General features: G+C 39.9%; 1 long non-coding RNA gene across 1 annotated transcript in view; it reads right to left on the reverse strand.

The window, feature by feature from the left end:
• Positions 1–26,636, reverse strand: part of LOC149314496 (uncharacterized) — a 198,510-nt gene extending 171,874 nt beyond the window's left edge. The window contains exon 1 of the long non-coding RNA XR_016280929.1: positions 26,579–26,636. This is a non-coding gene — a long non-coding RNA (uncharacterized LOC149314496). The remainder of the gene's footprint in view (positions 1–26,578) is intronic.
• Positions 26,637–26,932: the final 296 nt, after the last annotated feature.

Consider the following 26,932-nt stretch of genomic DNA (forward strand, 5'->3'; position numbering starts at 1 on the left):
TAACCCAATTTTCTCTTTCTATTCTTTGCATTTTTCCTGTAATCCCAAAGTGTTTTGTGTATCACTGACTCCTTTGCCTTTTTTTTTTTTTTTTGTCACAGAGGCACTGTGCCTTTAAGAGAAGTAAGAGGTATTTAATAAGAATTATACTTGATGCATCTCAAAATATCTCCTGGCACCTATGCTCAGTCATCATTCTCAAATCCTATCCAAAAGGGAAAAATTGTACTGATCTGACTCAGGGTTACTGGGGCCATGTCCGCATGGGACAAATAGAACATTCTCTCCCTGTCCTCACAGCAGTTAGTCCAGATGATGAAGAGCCCAGTCTTTGTTTCTGGTTTGAACTCTCTGGATAACATATGGATAGTTTGGCAGTGAACCTGCAGTATACCACCCTTGACATGGATTATAAAAAAATCACTTTTTGCTCCAAATCAACACCGGGTGGCTGCTTACAACACAACCTAATGTGCTGCCTGGTGCTGCTGAATGCCTCACTTTGAGCCCCAGGGAAGCAACTCATAGCAGCAGAAGGCAGCACAGTGGGGCCCACAAGCCAATGACTGCCTAGCATTATTCTAATTTCCCAGGTAACAAAGGGACATTGGGGCAGAATCTTCTGGGCCATGCAGACACATCCTGTGTTAATACAGAAATGATGCATGTTTTGCTTCAAAAGGGCAAAGTTTGGAAATATTACTATTTTGGACTCTAATTTCCCCAATCTCCCTAGCCTGCATGAACACTGTAGTCTAGAGATCAAGGAGTCATCCTACTATTTTAATTTAAGCATTCATATCCCAACTTTATCCAAGGGATGGGACCCAATTTAACTGTTTAAGTTCTCAGAAAGTAATATTAGTCATAGCTACCTTTCAAACACTAAAAGGATTTAGTACTGAGAAAACAATAAATTTGTTTCTTGCAAAACTGTTTGGCCACATACCTCTGCTATAAAGTGTATCTTCACTACACAGTCATGTTAGTTTTATGCCACTTTAATTGTCACAGCTCCATTCTGAGTTACCCTTGGATTTGCGGACTAATTAGGTATTTAGAATTCCCAGCTTCAGAGCTCTAGTGTATTTGACTGAACTAGAGTTCCAAAAATACACTGAGGTAGGGTTTTTTGTTTTTGTTTTGTTTTGTTTTGTTTTGTCTTTAGCAAAAATACAATCTTCAATCCCACTTTTTTCAGGGTACATTGGTACCTTCTCAGTATTTCAGCAAAGTAGAAGTCACAAGATTCATTGGCATTATAGTGGTATTGAACAGATTAATAATATAGTACAAATATATGTAAAGTCGATGGCTTTCATGGCCAGCATCCATAGTTTTTTGTGGGTTTTTCGGGCTATGTGGCCATGTTCTAGAAGAGTTTATTCCTGATGTTTCGCCAGCATCTGTGGCTGAATATGCAAAGAGGATTAGGGTCTGTTTAATTAGTCTGCTGGGAAACCCCCTGACCCTGAGTGGTTTTTCATTTGCATTTGCTGAGTGCTGATTTTGCTGTTTTTCAGGACTGGCAGCCAAACTTTGAGGCTTGACAGACTGCCCCAAAACGGCAGGCTGGAACCCCCCATTTTTACTCTTGTTAGAAGCTATCCTCTGTCAGGACTAAAAAGAAGTCTGCATGGCGGGTGCCATGAGTGCGCCAATGGCACACTTGTACGCAATGATGACACACATACGGCACTATGATGTTTAGACACTGAACCGCACTTGCATCATCATGGTGGCCCCCATGTTGATAGGGCTGCACAATGATGGCATCACTGCTGCATGGTAGGGCTTGTGAGCATGGGGTCGCTCATTGTTGGAACGGTTCAGAATTTCAATGTTTTCAAACAGCACTTTATGCCTAGGATGGTTTATAATGTGTTCTGCTGAGGATGATTTTTCTGGCTGTCTCAGATGGGCAAAAGGGCTGTGCTGGGGCCGGTTTAAGGGCTCCATAGGGCTGGGCGTCCATACGTGCCCAGCTCTAATAGCAGCACCCATGTACCATCTTGCTGTGGCCTCGTCCACACGGGGCACGCAATGATGATACACAGGTGTCCATGCACTCAAACAGTGCTCGCCAGAAGTGGCGGCGTCAAGGTGCACAAGCGCCATTATGGTGCTCCTAAAAAGAGCACCATAGGGAGTGTGTCAGTGTCATGCGGTGAGGTAAGCCACGTCGGTGTCGTGCGATGAGCCGCCCATCTGTATCCCCCCTCAGTCTGCAGTGTCTCTCATGTTCCTTGATTTGTGTTTGAACATTGGGTTTGGTGGTCCCTATGTAGACTTGTCTGCAGTTACATGGTATGCAGTAAACTCCTGCAGCTGTGAGATGTTCTCTCTTGTCCTTCGCTGAGCGCAGCATTTGCTGGATTTTCTTAGTCGGTTTGTAAACCATTTGGAGGTTGTGTTTCTTCACCAGTTTCCCTATTCTGTCTGTGACTCCTTTGATGTATGATAAAAATACCTTCCCTTTGGGTGGTTGCTTGTCTTCATTCTCCTGGGTTTTTCTGTATCTGGCCACCCTTCTGATGTCTCAGCTGGAATAGCCATTAGCCTGTAGAGCCTGGTCTAGGTGCTTCAATTCAAATTCCAAGAAGTGGGGTGCACATATCCATTTTACCTGGTCTACCAGTGTTTTTATTGTGCTTCTTTTTTGTCCTGGATGACGGTTGAAGTTTTTATACAGTATGTGTGTGTGTGTGTGTGTGTGTGTGTGCGCGCGCACGCACACACACACACACACACACACACACACACATATATATATATATATACCCAACTCTCTGCCATGCCAACATTCTCTGAAGATGCCAGCCACAGATGCTGATCAAAAATCAAAAATAAACTTTTCTAGAACATAATAAATAATAATAAAAGTTTTATTTTTATACCGCCCTTCTTGCAATCAGGGCGGTGCACAACATATCAAACAATCACAGATACAATAAAAATACAATTAAAACCCACATTAAAAACCCGTTCTGGCCAGCTTGCCACTGCTGTCGGGGGGGGGGGGGGGGAGAACAACTGGAACTTGTGTCCAGGAATGCTAACTGGAACAGAAAGGTCTTTAATTCCTTCCTGAACTGGGCCAGGGAGGTGGCCGAGCAGAGCTCTATGGGCAGCGTATTCCAGAGGGTCGGGGCCGTGATGGTAAACGTCCTCCTCGATGTAGAGGCTAATCTTGCCCCTGGGACCCTCAGTAACTGCTGCCCAGATGTTCTGAGGGTGTGGGGCGGATTGTATCGGGAGAGGCGGTCCTCTAGGTATCCTGGGCCCAAGCCATGTAGGGCTTTGTAGGTTATAACCAACACCTTGTATTGTGCCCGGAAGCGAATAGGCAGCCAGTGCAGATCTTTAAGTACAGGTGTAATATGACTGGCCCTGGATGTACCAGTGACCAGTCTGGCTGCCATGTTCTGTACCATTTGTAGCTTCCAGGTATGGTACAAGGGTTGCCCCATGTAGAGCGCATTGCAGAAATCCAATCGAGAGGTTACCAGAGCATGTACTACCGTTTCAAGGTCCCTCTGGCCCAGGTATGGGCGCAGCTGGCGGATAAGCCGAAGCTGATAACAGGTGCTCCTGACCACATAGCCTGAAAAACCCACAAAAATCTATAGTACAAATATACTTTGCCCTTTTAAAAAAAATGAGATCTGGGAATCCAGGGCAGCTAATGTTGTAACCAGGCACTAGAAGAAATAGCTAGATATATTAAAAAAAAAAAAAAAACCTAAGCAGCTGGACAGTACAGCAACTGTGTCTTCCACTATTCTTCCTTTTCACTCTTTTTCTCTCCCTCCAAATGAACACTCTTTCAGTCTATCCCTCTTCTTATCCCTTCACCTTCTTGAGTCACATAAACAAGTCTAGGAACATGCAAGTTTCACCTTCAAAGGATTTGACCCAAACCCGAGGGGTTCCTTTTCTTACTCCTTAAAAGCCTGGTGTCTCCCACCTAGTGGCCTAGTAATTAAAATCATCCAAAAGATGGCTCCATACAGACAGGCCAAAATAAAGCTGCTTCGGGTCAGAACTGGAGAATGGCTTTGGCATGGCTTCTGGACTCTTAGGACGCATGCATCATTTAAACAGCATAACTCCAAAGTGACCTGAGGCAGCTTTATTATGGCCTGTTAGTACGGGACCCAAGTTTCAGAGGTCTAAGCTTCAAGGCTTTGGAGCTATGCTTTGTTCAATGCTGTGAAATTGAATCAGTAGCACCTTCTCTTGTACCTCCTGATAGGGAATGATTGTCAGCAGCTCTTTGGCCAGTTCACAATCCGACCTATAAAACTGGGCAGCAAAAAATGCTATTTTATTGGAACACCTTCACTTGGGTGTCTGCTTAAGTTACTGGAATGGGTAAGGTTTGGGAATCAAAGAAGGCAAACATTTTGTTGATGCTGAACCTCCTCCCCCCCCCCCCAACTGTGTGGGGTTTTATGAACGCAATCTTCCCTACCACTCTCTAGTAACTTTTCAGCGTGGCTAAGTGGCATAGGGAGGTTAATGCTTTTTGTCATTTTTTCCAGTTGAGAGCCTGCAAATTCCCTTTCTATCATGATGAATGCTGCAATTAACACCATGTTTCCAAAATCTGACAAGGCAGGCAAAGGTGTCATGCAGGTGAGTGAATGTTGTTTCAAAGATAAAAAAACATAGCGGCATGCACATAAAACAAAAATTAAAACCCGGAACAATGGGGCATTGGCAGGCATGTTGTTTAATAATTATAGAAACATAAAAATGCAACTATTGTGAGTGGTCAGTAGGTAGGCTGATGTAAAGGAACTAATCAAGGGAGTAGTTGAAACAGGGAGGAAGAAAATCTCTTTAATGACTATTTGGTTCAGATTTGTTTAACAAATCTCATTTCAGATTAAGTAATTACTTGTTTCTCAGCTTGTAGTTTTCAGCTACACCAGTGACTAAGAGTCTCTCTTCTGGCTTCATTGAAACCATAAGTCTGCCAAATTGGCAATTACAATGCCATTTAGCTGGATACATTGTGCATTTAAAGTGACATTCCCTTTCAGCAGGTCTTCTGCACAAGAACTATTTTACAAGCAGTAACCACAACAAAAACCCAGAGGAAGCCCGCAGAAACCAATATTTTAGTATGTCTGCCTGTATTTCAATTACCCAGCTAACAGACGGGTTTGTCCTCATAATAAAATCAAAGTGAAGGATATACCACTTCCAATATAAATACAATTCTGGTTATCTAAATTTTCTGTCTGATGACAATTTAGCCTTCTGAAAGCAGTAATCCTTTGATGTGAAATAATCCATTTTTATAACATATCTCCATAACATATAACCATCAAATAGACATGATAGCACAGAGGAGGCAGGTGACTGCAATGGCAATAGAGTAGTGAATCTAGGTTTTAAGCTAAACTTTAAAAGAGATTCAAACAAAAACCCACCAAACAGTGATGCCTTTATTGGCCAACCGAAATGCACAATATACTTGTTGCAAGCTTTCGAAGCTCCCCTGGTTTCTCCATCAGGCACAATGTTACAAACCAGACAGGAGAAAAAAATGGAGATGTTAGTAAGATGCCTGCATTTAGTTGTTTCTGTCCTTAGTTAAGAAGGTACCAGGAGGGTAAATTTTGCAAGCTGGCTCCTCCTCCTTCTGACCACGTGGAAAGTGGGATTTTTTCAAAGTCCAGGAAATTTAAAGTCCACTTGCATATAAACAGGACTCTTCCCTTGTAATCCAATTGCAAAATTTACCCTTCTCATACTGTCTTAAGTAAGGACAGAAACAACTAAATGCAGGCATCTTACTTACATCTCCAATTTTTATCCTGTTTGGTTGTTACATCTTGCCTGATGAATAAGCCAGGGATGCTTCGAAAGCTTGTAACAAGTATATTGTGCATTTTGGTTGGCCAATAAAGGCATCACCATTTGGTGGATTTTTATTTGAATTTGCTAAATGGCCAGCACTGCTACCCCTGCATACTTTAAAAGAGATGTCCAAGATGCTGCACCTGTTTTGAAGACAGATTTCAGCACCTTGGATTACTCCTTTAAAATTCAGACTAAAACCTAAAACAGTTTAACTGTGCACTGGAATAAAAGACAAGAGAATAAATTAAATCAGAAAATATTTCTGCATCTTCATGCCCAGAAAACAAAAATATGATTCAGTTAACTGAGGAATGGCAAAGGTACATCTTGTGGATCACATGTGGTGCCTGAAGTCCCCTTTTTGGCTCTTGGTGCTCCTAAGATCACCTGCACAAGATCCACATTATTAAAAAAATGAGTTATTTTCCAGCTCAAAATTCTCAAAAAAGTGTGTGTGTGTGGTGTGTGTGTGTGTCAAACCCCATGAAAAAAAATACAGGAGTTTTCCTCCTTCACCCTCTCTGAGACCACAAATGCTGAAAAAGAGTTTAACACCAAGTCAGAAGTGTCATCAAATAATTGCCAGTTCCAGGTTTTGTTCTGTTTTCTTTTCTTTTGTTTTTTTGTACGGGTGCAGCCAGCTGGGACTCAGACAGGAATCTTCCACTCCTGCAATTGTCCACTACTGAGTTAAATGATCAACCTAAAATATAACAACTAAAATTTTGATTTGCTAGTGTAATTACATGGCTAATAGTCACTGTTCTGAGGATAGTTATAAAATAAGCAAAATAAGATAAAACAAAGCATACATTCTCATCAGAGCTGGGATGCTTTAGGAATGCAGACTTTTGTCAATTCTGGTATCAACTGATATGGCCCATTTCTGGCTGTGCAATCCTATATGTTTCTAATCAGAAGGAAGCCTCTTATGTTCAATATGTCTTCTTCCTAGATAAGTATCCATAGAATACTTATTGTAAAAATTATACTTATTGTTGTAAAAATTGAAGTAAATAATATTTACAGAATCATCTAAGTCTATACACCTATTAACACTCTCAGAGAACCCTAAAAAGCCAATGAGACAGGTCATACTTCTGTGGAAGCAATTTTGATTCTTCTTAAGAGGAAGATTTCCTTCTAATGCATTTGATAACTTTAATCTTTAATAATGCTTTCCATTAATTCTCCTACAATACATATTTCCTTATCAGCTGTAAATTCTTATGTGTACATGCCTGCACACATACACATACACATAGACTCATTCCTTTCTCATACCTAGCGTTAACCTGCCAGCTTTCAGTGCATAAGGGTTAATCTTAGCAACATGTTATATATCTTTCTCAGAAGATCAGCAATTTCACATTTCAGTTCTTTCTGATGGATACCATCTGGACCCAGTGATTTGTTTGTTTTCAATTTGCCAATAAGGTCAAGAACTTCATTTTTGCTCACCACCTTTTGCTTCGGTCTCTGATATTCTCCTCCTAAAAGTATCACTTCAAGCACAAGTATCTGCCCCTGCATCCTCTTTAGTGAAAACAGATGCATATAGTTGACATAGCCCTGTGTAATTTTCATGGATTAACTCTCCCCCTCATTGATTTCCTGTTTCAGATGTGTCTAAAGTCTTTTAAAATTGTTTTAGCAATATGCTTCTTGAAATCCATCACTGCATCTTATGATCACTTTGCAGTTCTTTTGTGCAAATTCCTTCTTGTTCTTCACCTCAGATTTTTTTCTCTTTACAGCTTTTTCAACACAGGTCATTAACAGTGTGGTAACCTTTTTTCTATTAGAGATGTCATATGTTTTGTTGTTTTAGTGATGATAATAATAACAATTATAATATTGGTAAACTATCTGAACAATGCTGATGCATTTTTAAAAAAATATTGCTTATGTCATTTACAAAAGAGATATAGTATTTTGACAAAGTTGCCCTGATTAAGGGATATTAGTGTCTGAAATGTATAGAACAGTGATGATTTTTATCTTGTCTAGGCCATTCTGTTTTGCTTTCAACATTCCTGACCCTCTGTATCAGAAACACAATCCTATCCCCATTTCTCATGGAACATGTAGGAGTGGTTCATTAGTGTATCTGGTTACTGTAACAATAATGCAATACTCATGTCAGTTGAAGTCATTAGAAGCAGGCTGCTTCATTTTAAAACACTTAAAAGAAGACTTGCTTCATTTTGAGGGAGGTCTGAATATTTCTGAAGTGGCTCATTTCAGTATTTGTGTCTTCTCCTAAGCAGAAACACAGCTGTATTGTTGATTTGAGGGAAAAGGAGGAGCAGGGTGCATAAGGGCAAAACCACAACGATGTCTTATCATGGTCAACACAAGGAGAGCTGACAGGCAGAATGGAAATATTTAATTCCTCTTTCATCCAAATCGTTCTGTTTCCAGGATATTTCCTCCAGCTGAGTTTGTTTCCACTATCTGAGCCCAGCTAGAAAAAGATAATGTAGCCAAAAAAAAAAAAAAAAAAAAAAAATCAGCAATTTTTCAGTGGAAAAATCAATAAGTGAGTAGAGGGTTAAGCACATAAAGTGGTCCCATAAAACTGTATTCTAAAATTACTCCACCCCAACTCACTTGGAGCCCTATATTTCCCCCATAATTTCTTCCATATAGTTGAGAAAAGGTATCTTTCCCTCCAAGGCTAATTGCTTATGTGTGGATTAGTTTTTTTATACATTAGATATCATGGATCAGGAGACTGTGTGTATGGTATGAGCTACTATGGTGTTGGTGTGAGAAGGGGACCCATGTTAGAAATTTGCACTGAGCTCTCACCTTTCCTATATTCTTCAGTCTGCATCTATTACTCTGATGGAACATAAGCATGATTGTGTAGTTACACACAGAACACAAAAGAAAGATTGAGGACATAATGGTGTCCATGGAGCTATGAGAGGAATAGAGGAAATTAAATATATATATATGGATCATTAACTATTGGGGCTCAGTTAAGTGAAGAAATATGTTTAAATAGGAAAATAGTAAGCCCTAAAACATGACATTCCATGATACAATGGGCCCTTGATACTCACAGGGGTTTCATTCCAGGACCCCCTGTGGATACCAAAATATATGGACACTCAAACTCCATTGAATCCAATGGTGTAATAAAATGGTTTCCCTTATATAAAATGGCAAAATCAATGTGTGCTTTTGGGAATTTATTTATTTATTTATTTAGGAATATTTTCAAGCCATGGATGGATGAATCCATGGATAAAGAATCTATGGATATGGAGAGCCGACTGTTATAACTTAATATTTCTATATTAGTTTGTTTATTAATTTATTTGGGCTGAAATTCTGTGTCACAGATGCAATTAAGAATGCATAGTTACAAATCATCCCTGATCTGACTTCCCAAGCATAACTTAACAGTCAGCAGCCACATTGAGTGACAGAGATATGTTTTGCTGGTGATTGGAATGCAGCAGAATGACATGTCCAGATCACTCCCACCAGTAATCTGGGATGGGGCAAGGGTCTTGCTTCAGATCTTTACACCACAGATTGCTGTTGGAAGGGATCTTGAAATTTAATCATGCTGTGCCTCAATCACCAGCTAAATGGTTTGGGGGAGGCATTTGGAAAGTGTAGCAATAGTGCCATGATGGTAGATGAGTACCTATCAGTTATTAATCCTTAAGTCTAACTTACACATTTGTAATGGCTCAACAAAATGCTTTTATTTATATCCCATCTTTCTCCTAAAAGGGACTCAAAGTGGTTTACAATGTAAGGTGAAACAAAAATAATTAAAATATTGCCAGGAAAATTTTCTAGTAAGAGCTGGGTGATAAATAAATTAATAAACAAACACAGAAATGTTGTTTAGTTCCTTCAATACCCAGCCAGCCAGCTAGTGCAGGTTGTTTTCTTTCCTTGAGAGCAGAAAAAACCCTAAACAGAGAAAGGCTTTTGCATTTCAAACTGTCAAGTGAATGTACTACATTGGCCACAGCATAACAGTGGGGATGCTTTTGTAATTCAGATACACCACAGTAAGTAAGTAATAGTTTTTGGACTCTGCCACAGCATGTTTATATCAGTGTAGCTCAGCCCAACAGTGAGGAAGTCTTGTTTGTCTAATGCCTTGCAGCATACTCCAGTGAAACAGCATAGAAACGTCCTGCAAATTTCAGGAAAAGAATATGTATACCTATGCGATTGTTCTCTTAGGAACAATTCATGTGATCTATATCATCTTGAAGAAGTTTGTAAGGAAGCCTACTGCGTACGACATGCTTTGCATATATGATACAGTCTCATGTTTCCTTTCCATAGATAGCTATTGAAGGCACAATAAAAAAAAACAAAACAATATGGCTTTTGAGGATGGGAAACATAAGCTTAGATAACCCATTGATTCTAAACTTGCTGCCTTGGAAGGAAAAACAGTGTCAATTTTCATCACCAACTTCCAACATACATATCTTAGATTCTTCATCTCCTGTAAGTATGTGATGAAGCAGAAAGCCAGGAAGGAGTGGCCTTTAGCCGCTCTGGCTGTGGATTGGGCCAGGGCTGTGACAACCACACAGCCTGTTCCCAAAGTGAGCCATCACCACAGGTCCCAAGCCACGCTGGACAGGAGTTGGTTTAAACCAATTCCTTTTTGCAATAGCCTCAGACGCCTTTTGGAGATGTTGGAGTGGCTTCCAGCCACATTGGGGGAATGCAACATTTCCCCCGAGCAGCCAGAAGCCACTCCTTTTGTCCCATGTGTTTCAGGCTGTAAGGAAAATCTTAGTTGTTCTTTTTCAAGTATTTATTTTAGAAATATATTTCTTCTGACCTAAATATAACATTTTCAAATGCAGTACATTTATCTAAAATGAATTGAAACCAAATCCCACCCCCCATCCCCATTTGCACTGGCCAAATCAATAGGTACAGCTATTCCCAACATGAAAAAGAGTGTATTGGACATGCTTGACAAAGAGAATTTAAAGATGAACATCCTCTCATTTTTTACCAAAGAGATGGCTCTCCTAATTCAGCACTAACACTGAATACACAGGGATTTGACTCCAAACTTTTTTAAAAGTTAAGCATGCCAAAACTTGAGCATAGATCAGCAAATCTGTCATTGTCATGATTTCTTAAAAAGAATTTTGGTTTCTCTCACATTTTAAATATTTGACACTCTTTTTATCCTAAATGTGAAGTAGAATATGAATTTAAATTCTTATTTTTGAAAAAGGAATAAAACAGAATGAAACCAGATATTCCTAATCTGTCTTCATTAATTTCTTTTTAAAAAATCTTTTTTATTGAATCTGAACACACAAGCTTTAAAAATAAAACTGGTTTTCTTCAGTTGCAGTATTATTTACACTATTCTGATATGTCCCTTTCCCCCCCTCCCCACCCTGCTTCTTAATACAGCTGACACAGCGTTTTTAGCACAACTGTCTATGTACCTCTATTTTCCATCACTGGTTATTAAATACATACACCGCATGATTACATTTTAAGCTTCCTTACAGAAACTATACAATATCCACATATTTTCCTTTCCTGAATTATACAGTTAAGACTGTTCATTATTGTTATTCTACCTATATCTTGATATTTTTATCGACACCATTTTTTTCACAATATTTCATAAATGGTACCCATATATTTTTCTCTTTATTTATATTATCCTTGAGTTCCGCTGAGATTTTATCCATTTCTATTACATTTAGAGCTTTCTGTAGCCATACATCAATTGTTGGAACCTCTTCCAAACGCCAGTATTGAGCAAGTGACAACCTAACTAGAGTAAGCAAATATAGTATTTGTTTAATATATTTTCTTACTTTCTGGCCCTTTACCATGTTCAAGAGAAATAGTTCAGGTTCCATTTCAAACTCAATATCATACATATCTTGGATGGTTTTGTGGACCTTTTTCCAAAAATTTTTAATTTTAGGACAAGTCCACCACATGTGGAGAAAATTACCAACGCTTTCATTACATTTCCAACATTTGAGATTTTTATTTTTATATATTTTGCCTAATCTTGCTGGTGTCAGGTACCACCTGTGAACCATTTTCAGAAAGTTTTCTTTTATGTCTGTACAAAGCGTAAATTTTAAATCTTTTCCCCATGCTAATTCCCATTTTTCTAATTCTATATCGTGGCCTAAGTCTTTAGCCCAGCTTAACATACACGGTTTGATATGATCTGGTTCTAATTCCAATTTTAGGCATAATTTGTACACTCGGCCCCCGGGTTACGAAATTAATTCGTTCCGCCGCCATTTTCGTAACCCGGAAGGCTTCGTAAGCCGAAAAAGCCATAGGCGCTAATGGGGAAAAGCCGCGATTCCGTGGGAAATAGCGCCGAAAAGCACCAAAACTTTATTCGTAACCCGGAATAACCTTCGTAACCCGGAAATATTTTTTATTATTTTTTTTTCGTAACCCGGAAATTTCGTATCGCGGCGCATTCGTATCCCGGGGTAAGAGTGTATAACTTTGAGATCCTACCTCTGTCTTCATTAATTTCATGGTCCAATGAGTAAGGCTGCATCCACTCTGCATAGATAATTCAGTTTTACATGACTTTAACTGTCATGAGTCAATGTTATAAAATTCCGGGAGCTGTAGTTTGTTGTGACCCCAGAAAGCTCTGTCAGAGAAGGCTAAATGTCTCACAAAACTACAGTTCCTAGGATTCCATAACATTAAGCCACAACTATTAAAGTGGTGCCAAACTGAATTATTTCTGCAGTGAGGATGCACTCTAAGACTCCAGGCAAGTGAGGAAGAAAAGAGTGGGAGAAACTAATAACTTTTTTTCTTCTCTCCTAAAATAAATTAAAGGTACAGAGGGAACTTTCTAGTCTGCACGCTGTTACTCTTAGAGTGGAGTAATCAGTCCTTGCTTCAAATCTCTTTGTGAAAGTCACAGACCAGACCAGACCAGACCAGACCAGACCAGTGGAGTTCTTGGGACAGTGGTGTTGTGTGATCACTGTAACCAGTCCCATTAACATTCTCTTTGCAGCTCTTTATACCAATTGAAGTTTCCTAGTGTTCTTCAAAGGCAGACCTACACAGAGCATGTTTGAGTAATTGGAACAGAATGTAACCAAGGCATGAGTCACAATGGCCATGTTGGGCATATCCAGGAATGAGCACAGTTAGCACACTAGGTTTAAGTGTGTGAGAGCTGTAAACTTGGGCCTCTGGATTCAAGGCTGAGTCTGGGAGTACACTAGTACTGTTTTTACCAGGAGTAAACAGTAATCATCTTATCCCAATCCACTCCCTGCCTTGCCTGGCTATCTTTATTGAATACAAAATGACATCCTGTGTTCCAATATGGTTACTTATTAATGACTGTTGAATTGTTCCTGATTCTTAATAAATTTTGTTTAATATCATCAGCATTACTGAACTGAGCAGAAGAAATTAAACTAAAAATTAAGTTCATCCATCACTTTTTATGAGCCATGAAGAAAACTATACAGGGAATAAATCTTAATGCAAGGTATTATTTCTCTTACATATATTTCATACTTCAAAAGATATTCCCACCTGAAAGCTTGGAAGCTCTTTGATGAATCCTTATTCTTAGTTGCTATGTAGAGTAACACAAATCATTTTTGCTACTGTTGATGATTAACTTACTGACTAACTTATTAATGGTACACACAATGTTCTTGAAACAGTAAGTAACTGCTATAAAGGAACAGCCTTCTGCAACTACAGTTCTTTTTGTAATATGGAACTTATTGAAATGCAGCATCATAATTGGATTTCACAGACATGAAATTCTCATTGAGTAACAAACCATTCTCCAAAATACCACAGAATTTTCATAGGTTTGTTGATGTAAAAAAATCTTTATTGGCCTGTTCTTCAGCCCAGAAGTTCCCCAACTAGCATGCAACAAAAACAAAAAAGTGAATACAAAGCAAACAATTCCAGTGTTGAAAGATGAAGGTTTAAATCTTGATTTGTCTTCTGTGAATAGAAAGGCTCCTCCTCAGTCAAAGGATTCTGATCCAATTCAGGCCATATCAGAGGAAGCATGTAGGCCAGCGGTAGGCAACCTTTTTGAGCCTGGGGCCGAGTTGCTGTCCCTTAGACAACTGGGGGGCTGAAGCCAAAAAATAAATAATTAAATAATTTTAAAAAAATTAAATATATAAATAAACCAGGACAAATGTAGGACAAAATTTTCAAATGGAAGACACTTTTTTTAAAAAAAAATGGAGGACATGTGAAAAAAATTTGCTGATTTTTAAAAAAATGTTAATATAAATGCATGTTTCTGAGGCTTCTATAGACAATTGCCCCCCAAAGGCCCCGATGGCAATCGGCGGCAGGACCGGGCTGGGGCCGGTCGCAAGGCCTTGCTGGGCCGCATCCGGCCCGCGGGCCGCAGGTTGTCTACCCCTGATGTAGGCCATCCCCAATTTCCACTCTTGTATGCAGCTCCCAGGACCATATTTCATGTATCAGGAGAATCTTTAAAGCCTATGGAGTAGCTTTTCAATAGTGTTAAGGAAAAGTTTCTCTGCAATTCTTTCCCAATATTCACACAGCTCAGAATAATTCTGCACAGAGATATATCTTGGAGGGGGGGGGGTCTTTTAAAAAATGAAAATTATGGGTTCCCCCACTCCTGAAACATTATGTTTTGCACAAAAATCTTCACTGTTTCTAGATAACTATTTGGGGGTGGGTTGGTAAAAATTACCTGGTTTGTAAAAAAAACCCAGCAATGTTTCTGGGGATTGTAGTATTCTAAGACATTTAACCTTCTCTGTCACAGAGGTCTGGTGCCGCAACAAACTACAATTCCCAGAATTCCATATTGGGCCATGGCAGTTAAAGTGATGTCAAAGTAGATTGTTTCTATAATGTGGATGCAGCCATAGTCTAATGCTTATATCACTATACCATACTGGCTCTCAAGTAGCAGATGAGAATGTGATATGTACTATCTCACTAGTGTCATTGCTAAGAAACTAAATAAACATTTCCAGGGAGGGAGATACAAGATAATTTGATGAACAATGCATCTTCCATTCAAATAAGTATTCACCATCTATCCTACAGACCCTTTTATCATTTCCTAAAGTAGATTTGTGTGAATTAGGAAGAACTGCAGTATGCAAATCTAGTTTGAATTTGGGTGAAATCAGATGGAAAGTATAGGTGACTGGTGGTATAGCCATGAAATGTGACATGTGCTTGTTTGTATTAGAATACTCAAGAGATTGGAAAAGTTACTATTTTGGACTACAACTCCCCAAATGCCCTAGCCAACGTGGCCAGTGTTTGCTAGGGGAATGTGGGCACTTCAGTTTAAACAGAAATATTTCCCAGACTTGGCAATATCTCCACAGATTTTATATATTTGCTTGGAAACACTTTTTTAAAAAAATGAAAGTGGAAGAACCTTCTTGGAGATACAGCAGGAGGATTTACTACTGTGTTGTAAATCAGTACCAAAACAGAAAAACAAAACCCTTAAGAAGAAGAGCATACTCAAAGCTTCCTTTCAGCAGCTCAGCTCACAGCCTTCTTTGTCCAGGCTTCATTAGTATGCATTTCACTACAACGCAACCAGTGTCATCAGCCACACTGAACTGAAAGGAGATAGTAAGGTGACTTCAGGCCCTATTCTTCAAGACAGTAAGACCTACTGGAATTCATTTGAACCAAGGGGAGTTGAGAGGGGCACTGAGCCCCACCCCTTGTCAGACTGCGCCTGCAAAAGGACAAGCATGAACAAGCTGTTGCCATCTGTAATTTCACTGAACCTACCTCCACCTCCCCAAGTTGTTTCTGTAGGAATCTTACTGGGTTGTCTTTACTTCCATGGAAACCCCAAAGAAAAGTTTTTTTTTCCTCCTTGAATTAGTCAGAGTGAGGTTTTGGTTTTCTTCCAAACAGAAAACATTATCTCAGCAGGCAATGCCAGCCCATTTATTTTCTTCCAAACTGAACAAAGTCTTTCCACAAAAGGATACATGCACATTCACTGTGAATGCAAGATTAAGAAAAATAGAGCAAAAGACATTTTCTCCATAAGGACCAACTGTGATAAGTTTGCCCCACTTTTATTTATCAAATGACAACAATATTTTTATTATTTATTCTACAATAAATTTCTTTTGCATGATCAGCTTTACTTGCAGTGGTTTTTTATTATTATTATGAATCTTTATGTACAAAACTGGAGAAAATGCTGTGAAGTTGTAGAACTGTCCTTTTTTGTGTTTGTAGTAGATACAGAAACATAGCCAAGCAGATACTGTTATTTCAAGCTATTATTTTTCTATTTCTGGATTTCAGGAACAACCTTGGATACAAGTGATCAGTGGTACTCAAACTTTACCCTTGGAAGTCCATTTACATTTACATGCAGAGATTGCACCACCCCACCCAATGTAGTATATTAATTAAAATGTTTTGTTTATTTAGTGTGAGTATTTTCATTCACACATTCATATGCATGTTTTAACATTTTATAAGAAATAATATAATTCAAATTAGAACAGTTTTATTTATGTAAATTCAATATGCAACTCAAGACATGTGTACATTTTACAGATAAAAAGATATGGGATGAGAAAGAGGAGGAAGAGGGATCAGAGACTCTGAGTCATGTACTCCCCTTGATGCTCCCCTGGGGTCCCATGGTTCCACTCCACTGTTTGAGAACCACTGAAGTAGATGAACTAAAACAAGATTTGACTCTAGATGTTTTGAACTTCATTCAGACATGCTAGAGCCAGAATGGGAAATGGTAGAAGTCCATCTGGAAGGCCAAAGATTCCTCATCCCTTAATTAAACATGGCAGACAGTGTGGACTATTGGGTCATACTCTTTTATTATGGGAAAATATATTTTAGGTATAGTAAAAGAACAAATGATGTAAGAGTTATTAGTGTCTCAATGCTTATTTATAGAATGAGGAAAGTGAATGGATAAAGCATCTGCATGTTTGTTTCATCACTGTAAAATTGTGCATCTCAACCAACACAACACATTGGTATATATAACTGATTACATTGCCATTAGTTCCTTCACCACCAGATAGAAATGAGAGGCCTGTTGGCAAGAAGGGATCCAGAACTGGAACTTAGCACTTTCTGCATTGTAAGGCTCAGTGTTGACTGGATCCTTCTTCCAAATGAGTGGGGAAAGCAGATGCTATCTGTGTCTTATGCCAAACAAAATACATGTTTATTATTTTATCATAGCTGGCAAATCCTGTTGGTGAATTACAATGGTGTATATCAGACCTATGCCATTACAACACACTTTTTTGATGTTGCAGGTGCTGGGATTTACTACTGACCTTTGAAGTCATTATCTAAGTGTGTTTAATCAATGTGTGAAGAAGGGAGCAGGCCAGCTTGACTTCTCCATCTCTCATTCTGCCATTCTTCTCATGTGAAGAATGTTGAGTCTGAATAGAAGCACTTTCCCTATGCATGGACACTCTCCACATAATTAGGAACACTGAGTTTGTTTTACTTACAGAATTATTTAAAAGAGAAAGGCTACTTGACTCTTGCATAATTAATTGTAAGCCTTCTTAACTGTCAAAAATGACTAATATGCCAGCCACAAAAAAGAAAAAAATGTGACTGGTTCCTGCTCTCCTACCCATCACATTCAGTTCTTCAGCTTCTACATTTGACAGGGGTGAGTCATACTGTACTTTAGCTAGCAGGCAAAATGAGTTGGAAGTCACCTGTTATTCCTTCCATTTGTCCATAGGGGGTTTAGAGAAATTATATAGAAAGGTCTTTTTTCTTCTTTGTGCGTATCAGTAAGCAACTCTTTGTCACTAATGTAGTAAGTTTATTTGGAATAAAGGGAAGAGTTTATTCTGTTCTCCCCACCCAAGACATGGGATTCATGTAAACACAACAGTTTGTAGACATTCATACTCAAGGCAATTTCAAGGAAAAGAAGTACCTGACTGATCTGATGTACATAGCACTGACACAAAGCCTCCAGTGTATACATGCACATATCTCCAAGCACATCTTTACTGTCAAGATGCAGAATCTCAACTATATATCAAACCAGGCACTTGTTAACTTGAGGACAAAGGCAATACACTGACAGCAAGGAGAAGCAACAGGAGATTCTCCTAGTTGCTCAGGCTGGAAATAAAGCTAATCCTCTTTTAATGTCATGTTGTGTAGCAGAAAATCTTATATACTCCATAAGTGCATTGGGTGAAATATTTTGTTCTGTCTGTCCCAGATCTGCTGCCAATCAGTTTAATTGACTGACACTGAATTCCACTGCTGTGAAAGAAGCAAAAGCCCTTTCTAGCCCCTTCTTTACAACTAATTTTATAAACACTCTTCAGATCCTCCTCCTTGCTGTGGTTGTTGTTGTGTGGCTCCAAGTTACTTTTGACTTATGGTGACCCTAAGGCAAACCTAACATAGAGTTTTCTTGGCAAGTTACTTAAGAGGTGTTTTCCATTGCAATCCTCTGAGGCTAAGAGAATGTAACTTGTCCAAGGTCACCCAGAGGGTTTTTATGCTTGAGTGAGTTATAGAACCCTGATCTCAAGAGTCATAGTCCAGTGCTCACAGCACTATGCCACACTGTCTTTCCCCTCCTTAAAAGTAAAGATTTTCCCTTTGACATGATTGTCAAGTAATGTCTGATTGTAGGAGGCAGTGCTCATTTCTGTTACTTAGCCAAGGGAACCAGCATTATCAAAGATGACTGCATGATTGTGTGGTCAGCATGACTGCACAGAATGCTGTTATCTTCCCACGAAACTGATACCTATTTATCTATTTGCAGTTTTACATGCTTTCAAACTGCTAGGTTTGCAGAAGCTGGGACTAGTGAAAGGAACTCACTCTGCCACTTGGCACTTGGGTCTCAAACTGCTGACCCAGAAACCTTGTGATCGTCAGAGTCAGTGTCTTAACCGTTGAGCCATAAAAATGCAAACACTTTATATTTTTTGTTATAACTTCCTATTAATTTCAGTTTACCTTTACTGATTTTTTCCCTATGATGTTTTTTGACGTGGTACAAAAACTGTTATACTTTAACCTAAATGCCTAGCCACACACCATCAATCTATATATAGGATGTATGACATCATTTATTTTATTTTCTGTCTGTTACTTAAATAATCGATCACTTCTTTGAGCTGTTACCAATTTATAGAGGATTTGGTCTTTTGACTGTTGGTGAAGGACATTACCCTATTTAGAAGTTCACACACACTCTGTAAGATTTGAATAATATAAGAGTACTGATGAGCTATGTTGGCCCTGCATTCTCTATCATATCCTTGTCCCCATCTCATAAGACTGAAATTGTGCAGTTGGGGGCTAGCATCTTCTACCCATGGGTGCTCCCTGTAAAATGCACAAGCCTGGAAAATCAGGATTCTAGATCATGTAGGGAACCTGTGTGTATAGAAAAAATGTTACCTCTCCAATCCATGAGAGACTTTGAGGATAAGAGATGAAGTTACAGTGAAGAAAGCAAGGCCAACTCTTCCCACCCACCCTGCAAAATATGAGTTATTTATTCTCACTTATTTTGCTTCAGTGACCTTATGGAGAGTGAGCACTGCGCCAGAACCACACCAAAATAAAATCAGTTAAAACCTATCGAAATAACAAGTGAAATAATAAAAAGTCATAGATGTTCAGAGAAAGAGTAAAACTCTGGAGTATATTGAATTAAAAACAGCTGTAATAATGATGATGCCATCAGATTAACTAAAGCAATTGCTGCCCAACCCCAAGACAAGACACAAAGACTGAACTGAAAAATAGGACCATTTATTAACTGGCCTATTTATTAATTTCTTAATGGAATTGCAACTAAATTGGGAAAACAGCCTAGTGTGGGAGCAGCTGCAGCCGGTATCTTTCCCTAGACCACCTCTGCAGCTTTCCCTGGACGATAACCCCTGGGCTCTCAACAGTGGCCCAAAAGCTGAGTTACTCACTGGCTGGAAGCATCAGGAAGTGCAATCAGAAAATCTCTCTCCCAATCTGCAAGAATTAAAGAGGGGGTTTATCTTTCAGGCCAGACCCAAGGGCAATCTCTTTCTCTCACTTTCCAGGCCATGAGGCCTAAAGAGGTGGTTCCAGCAATGACCCTTCTGTGAAAATGGTGTCCAAGGTGCTTGCCGAATCATAACTCTCATTTATTCTTGCCAAATGTTTAGCCTATTTAGACACCACCCAAGCCAATTTCCCATATGCCGACTGGAAACAGTATGGGGGTAGGTGAAAAATCCTACCCGGCCCCTAAATGACCAAGAAAACTTCACACTGAACCAGCGGCGAGTGGGCTGGGTCAGACAAAGATTACTAGAGGCTCTGGGCAAACTGAGACTTCTGGGGGCGAAAGGCTCTAAGACAACTCTGGCCTCACCCCTAGAGCCTCCCAAAACAACATAACCGTCGTGACATGATTTAAACTTGTCCCTATTCTTGGGAGGGCAGCAAACAGCGTATCCCATCCCAACTCCTCAGTCGTGGGGGGGATGGAATGACCATTGCAATGTAACTAGCATATAGGTAATAATAAAAATGAATTATAATAGTTAACTATGGTGGGATGCACACCGCCAAAAAGTATGTGCTCAGCACGTACTAGGGTTAGGAAGGGGCGTCATTTCCAGATGTCCCTAACCATAGTACGTGCCAAGCACATACAAAATGGTGGCGCCCATTCTACATGGGCGCAGCCATTTTGACGTAGCGAACGCTTAGCATCCGCATGTCTTGGTGCCATTATGATGCCACAAGTGCACCAATGGCACTTTGCGGCATCATAATAGTGCCGCAAAAAGAAGCTGCTTTTTGCTGCACAGAGGAGCCGTGCGATTTATAAATTGAAGTGGAATACAAAATGAATTATATTAAATATTAAAATTGTTTTAAAATTAACACTTTTTAATATCACTCTTCCCATTCTCTGCTTGTATATTATTGTAGAAGAAACATCCTGACCTTTCATGTCCCAACAGCTACACAGCATTCATGAATTAAATTCTCAGCTCATTGAAACTTCAGGCCTTGCCCAGCCTTTTTACTGTTCACAACAGTCCATAATGGATGTGAAGTTGAAAGCTTTCATGGCTGGCATCCATAGTTTTTTGTGGGTTTTTCAGGCTATGTGGGCATGTTCTAGAAGAGTTTCTTCCTGACATTTTGCAAGCATCTGCGGCTGGCAGCTTCAGAGAATACTTGCCTGGAAAAAGTTGGGTGTATATACGTATACTGTGTTAGCCTGGGAATGCAGGAGTGATTTGCATGTGTATTGTTCTGTGCTGATGGCAGGCCTCAGGCTGGGAGGCTAATGCAAAAGAGGATTAGTGTCTGCTAACTCGTGATCATTATCTGCTGGGAAAGCCCCTACCTCTGAGCGGTTTCCCATTTGCATTTGCTGAGTCCTAATTTTGCTATTCTTAAGGACTGGTAGCCAAATTTTGTTCACTTTAAGGTTTCTTCTTTCCGGTTGAAATTATCCAGATGTTTGTGGATTTCAATGGCTTCCCTGTGCATCCTGACATGGTAATGGTTGGCATGGTCAGTGTTTTCAAACAGTATTTTATGCCCAGGATGGTTTGTGGCATGTTCTGCTACTGCTGATTTTTCTAGCTGGCCCAGTCTTCAGTGTCTCTAGTGTGTCTTGATTCTTGTTTGCACACTGCATTTGGTGGTCCCTATGTAGACTTGTCTGAAGCTGCATGGTATGCGGTAAACTCCTGCGGCTGTGAGAGGGTCTCTCTGGTCCTTGGATGAGCGAAGTATTTGCTGGATTTTCTTCATCGGTTTGTAAACCATTTGAAGGTTGTGCTTCCTCACCACTTTGCCTATTCTGTTTGTGACTCTTTTGATGTATGGTAAAAATACCTTCCCTTTTGGTGTCTGCTTGTCTTCTCTGGGTTTTCCTGGGCCTGGCAGCCCTTCTGATGTTTGAGCTGGAATAACCATTAGCCTGTAGAGCCCGGTCCAGGTGCTTCAGTTCATCTTCCAAGAAGTGGGGTTCACAGATGCATTTTGCCTGGTCTACCAGTGTTTTGATCGTGCTTCTTCTTTGTCCTGGGTGATTGCTGGAGTTCTTGTGCAGATATCTGTCTGTAAATGTGGGTTTTCAGTATACTGGGTGACCCAAACGTTGGTTTGGTGTCCTAGTCATCCGCAAACTGAACCAACGTTTGGGTCAAACAGTATACCGAAAACCCACATATACAGAGAGATACCTGCACAAGAACTCCAACCATCACCCAGAACAAAAAAGAAGCACAATCAAAACACTGGTAGACCGGCCAAAACGCATCTGTTAACAGCAACAGCACGGTCCCGGCTTGAGCCATCTATAATCTTTGGCCTCTAGTAATCTTTGTCTGATCCAGCATGGTTCTCCATAGGTTTGTATGTTCTTAGAAAATGAGCCCAAAAACAGCTCCAGAGCCACACTGTAATTAATTAATTGTGTGATGGTGACTATATGATTAAAACAATTTAAACAAATAGGGCAGAGATACATCAGCCTTCCAAACTTGTCACCACATTCATAGCTCCCAATTTGGGAAAGGACATTCCATCAGGTTTCCAGGAATGCATATGTACATTTTAATGGCTGAAGGGGGCATTTGTTGTGGTATTCTCACCCTAGGTGTGTATGCGTATGTGTGTGTGTGTGTGTAATTTATAGAATCATAGAATATACTTTAAAGTAGAAAAGCTTCAGCATTTGAAAACAGTTTTTCTGGAATATTTGCTTGGGAAATATGAACAGACAACATGCATTCAGCTGGTAACAATTAGCTGAGCTCAGCCAAAATTCTCACTGTGAACTTTTGGAGAAAACACTGAAGGATCATCTAGAGTGAGGAAGAAAAATTACACTTTTTGGAGGAGATGAATGGCTTATAAGAAAAGTTTCTCACTCCCTTGCTTTTCCAGTTTTCCTTTTGAAGTGGTACCCCTCTAATGAGTCAGATAACCACCTCCTACCCACACTGACCCCTGGATTAGTACTATTTTATCATATAGTGCAGGAAGGGCCATTTCAAGTACACAGTTGTGTGGGTGAATTGGGTGGGACAAATTCTATGTAAAATAAAGAGAGGCTATGCCTTCTGAGATGTTTAGAGAAATGCTGCTGCTGTGACAAAATTGTTCTAAAATTGAGGGAAGGGCAACCCCCTAGCTACTGTTTCTACTTTAATGACAGTCTCTCCTTGATATATCCCCTATCTCCTTGAAAAGTGTGAATATTCCTTCCCGCACATGCAGGTTTTTTGTTTGTTTGTTTGTTTTGTTCTGCAAATGAGTGTATCAACATGGCAGAACATTTTCAGCACAACACAAGAAGTTTCAGTAATTAGTTTGTACTAGCATCACTAATATGCACCAGAAGACTTACGGGATGTGCTTCCTCAAGGAATTGGTTTAAGTGCCCTTTTTGATGTTAAGTGCCAAGAAATTGTCCTGTGGCACTTTAAAGTTATAGCAATGAGTTAAAAGGAAACAGATTTATTGTGACACAAGCTTTCATGGAATGGAGCTCACTTTATCTCAGCTGGCAGATATATGTCCCCATGACACTAGATCAGTGATGATATATTGGACTGTTTACAGTTACTTATCTGCAGGCTTGTATGTATCTGTGTATGTATCTGTTTAGTGAAAGAACTCTAAAAATCTAGGTTACCCATGAGCTACACTGATATGAACATATATCTGTCACCTGAGGATACAACTTCATACATCTGATAATGTGGGCTCCTTGCCCATGGAATCTTGTGCTGCAGTAAATCTGTTAATCTTTAAGGTGTCATCAGGATTCTCTGTTACTGTATTCTTCTTCCCTCAAGATTGTTTGCTTGCTTGTTTGTTTAAATATTTATGCCCCATGCTTCTGATGCAAAATAGCAGTTTACCAGATTTTTAAATGATAATTTTATTTTATTTTATTTTTTTAGAAAAGCCCAGGAAAGAGGATCAGCACTTAAAAGCAATTTTGTTTGCCACAGAATCCAATAAAAGTATGTCTTCAAAATGCACATATCCAAATACACAAATGGAATGCACTTCACATAGCAAAGCATTTTGCAGTGCAGATGTAGCTAATGAGAAGGCTCTCTCTTTTCCTCTAGGTAGGACACAATAAAGTACACACAACTTCTCATCTGAAGAAGTGGCCAGGATGATATAGGAGGAGGTAGTTCCTGGAGTATCCTGGGATTTTAAGCTACTTTATAGGTAATCACCATTATTTTGAATTATGGCAAAAGTATACTGGTAACCTATGCAAATGTTGAACAATCGTTGTAATATAATCTCCTGGGTGAACATCCACTATCATCCTTGCAGAAGCACTCTGTACCAACTGAAGCTTCTAAAAACTGTTCAAAGATAGGTCTTTAGGATAGTAATTTCAAAATGTATCCCTACACAACAATGCAGAACACTATTGTCAGTTCAACTCTACCTAGTGAACTATTCAGCAGAACCAGCAGCGATAGATTCTTCTAGTCCCCTTCATGATAAAAAGCAATCTACCAATATAGCCAGTGTAATTGGACTAAGATCCCATTACAGTCTCAAAAATATAGAGATAACAACTCTACAATTTTGTAAGTGGCAGGTATTAAGCTAGTTGGTACTTATCTAACTTTGATCCAAAACACAGTGAAGAAAAAAATCCAGTTTGAGAAGGCTTTAACTACCTGACTCAGTGCTAGAGAATCCTGGCAATAGTAGTTTATTGTGGCACCAGAACTCTGTCAGAGAAGGCTGAATGTTGCACAAAACTATAGTTCCCAGAAGTCCCTAGCATTGAGGCAGGGCAATTAAAGCAGTCTCAAATTGGATTATTTCTGCAGTGTGTTTTGGACCTTTGTGAGATCCAAAGACATTTTATTATAGTCATTTCCAGCTGGATTGAACTATACATTACTTTAAGGAGATATTAATCATTTTCCTTACCAACTCAGGCGGGTTATAGACTGCCACTAAAGTACGCGCAGAGCGCGTACTAGGGTTAGGGAGGTGTGGTGCTTCCGCACCTCCCTAACCCTAATACGCACTCTGCGCGTAAAAAATGACGGCGGCCGTTCCAGACGGCCGCTGTCATGAGGACGTTACGGCCGCGCCGCCTCTACACGGGGCGGCGCGGACGTGACGTCCTCGCTCCGCGCCAGGGTGCCTAGGGCACCCTTTGCACGAACCAGGAAGGAGCTCCGTTTCGGAGCTCCTTCCTGGTTTGAGGGGCCGCTTTGCCTCGCTGGGTGCAGGCTTCAGACGGCTGCTTGGCCCCTTTCTCCCCCTCCCCGCCACCGCAGGGTGTCCTTGGGGCTTGAAGCCCCAAGGACACCCCTTTTCAGGCTGCAGGGAAGCAGCGTTTTGCCGCTTCCCCGCAGCCTGAAAAGCGGCGGATCGGGGCCTCAACAGCTGCCATTCTGGCCACTGAGGCCCCGATACACCAAATAGGTGGTCTGTAACCCGCCTCAGTCTTCTTCTGGTTGTTTTAATCAATCCAGATAGGCAAGGCTCAAGTGTATATATGCAAATTCTCCCATTTGTGTAATGCTTCACATACAGAAATCCATAATGTGTTTTGAGGGCATCATTTATTTTTGTTCTTTGGCTAAACTCTTAATATATTTTCAAGTTAGGTGTGGCTAGGCCTTCTCTGTCTCTTGAATCCTTTAAGATTTTCCATCTGATCCTAGGGCCTAGTCTTCTTCCTCACTCACACAAGTTTTCAAAAGAGCTTTGTTCTTATCAGTACTGGGAAAATTTGAAAAATATACATCATCTTAGGGGGAACAGATATTTTAATAGTCAATATTCTCCCTATTTCTCTTCCATTTTGTGAGATCTTGACCACTGGCCAAGATGGATGAGGCTTCTGGGAACTAAACACCTGGAGGACCAAAGTTTGTTAATCACTAAGTTACCACAATCCTATATATATGTATAGTAAAGGTAAAGATTTCCCCTTTGCCAAGTTGTGTCTGACTGTAAGGGGCAGTGCACATCTCTATTACTAACCTGAAGAGCCAGCATTGTCAAAGATGATTCTGTGACCAACATGACTGCATAGAACGCTGTTACCTTCCTACAAAACTGGTACCTGTTTATCTACTTGCACTTTTATCTTCTTTCGAACTGCTAAATTCGAAGCTGGGACAAGTGATGGGAGCTCACTCCATCATGTGGTGCTTGGGCCTCAACCTGCTGACCTGCTGATCTTGTAATTGTCAGAGTCAGCATCTTAACTGCTGAGCCATTTTGTCCCATATATATACACATGTAGGAACCTGTATAAAGGTTAACTATCTCCATTGTCCATTGTCCATTGAAGAAGATGTGATACAGTCAGCCATCCATATCCACAGATTCTGCATTCATGGACTGAACCATCCACAGCTTAATTTAATTTATTTTATTTTTTTTTTTTACAAAAAGCTAACTTTGGTTTTGCTATTTTATATAAGTGTCACGCCAGCAAGAGGACAGCAAAAAGGATCTTTTAGATCAGGGAAGTGGTAAAGATTCTAGGTCAGGTGATGAGCAAAAAGGCACAGAGAGACCAAATTTGGTTTTCAATCACTATGCATGTAAAACGTATTAACATTTACTTAAGTATCAAAAGCTCTTCACACATTCACACAAACATACTCACATCACAGGTCCTCCACTGAACAATGGCCAGTTTGTTCCCGAGGGTCGGGTGAAGCCTGGAGCCATGGACAGGAATCACAAAAGTGGGTCTGAAAAGTTCTCTTTATACACAAATTTCCTCCTGTTTCATGGGGGAAACATGTTGTTCTTGCAGCCATGGTTTCAAAACATTCCAATGTCTTATCAGTTCCTAATCTCTGTTTATGTTCTTCTGCAGCTCAGGACACCTTGTTTTTACCAAACATCTTCTGGCAAATGTCAGCATTCTTTCTATTTCTCACTTCACCTGCCAAGTCCATAATGCTTTGTGAGGAGCCATTTTCTTTAGCTCTCTGGACCGTGTTTTAAGCCAGAA

The sequence above is a fragment of the Sceloporus occidentalis genome, unplaced genomic scaffold, assembly GCF_023333645.1.
Source record: "Sceloporus occidentalis isolate IW3139 unplaced genomic scaffold, rSceOcc1.0.p SCAF_4, whole genome shotgun sequence".
NCBI lineage: Eukaryota > Metazoa > Chordata > Lepidosauria > Squamata > Phrynosomatidae > Sceloporus > Sceloporus occidentalis.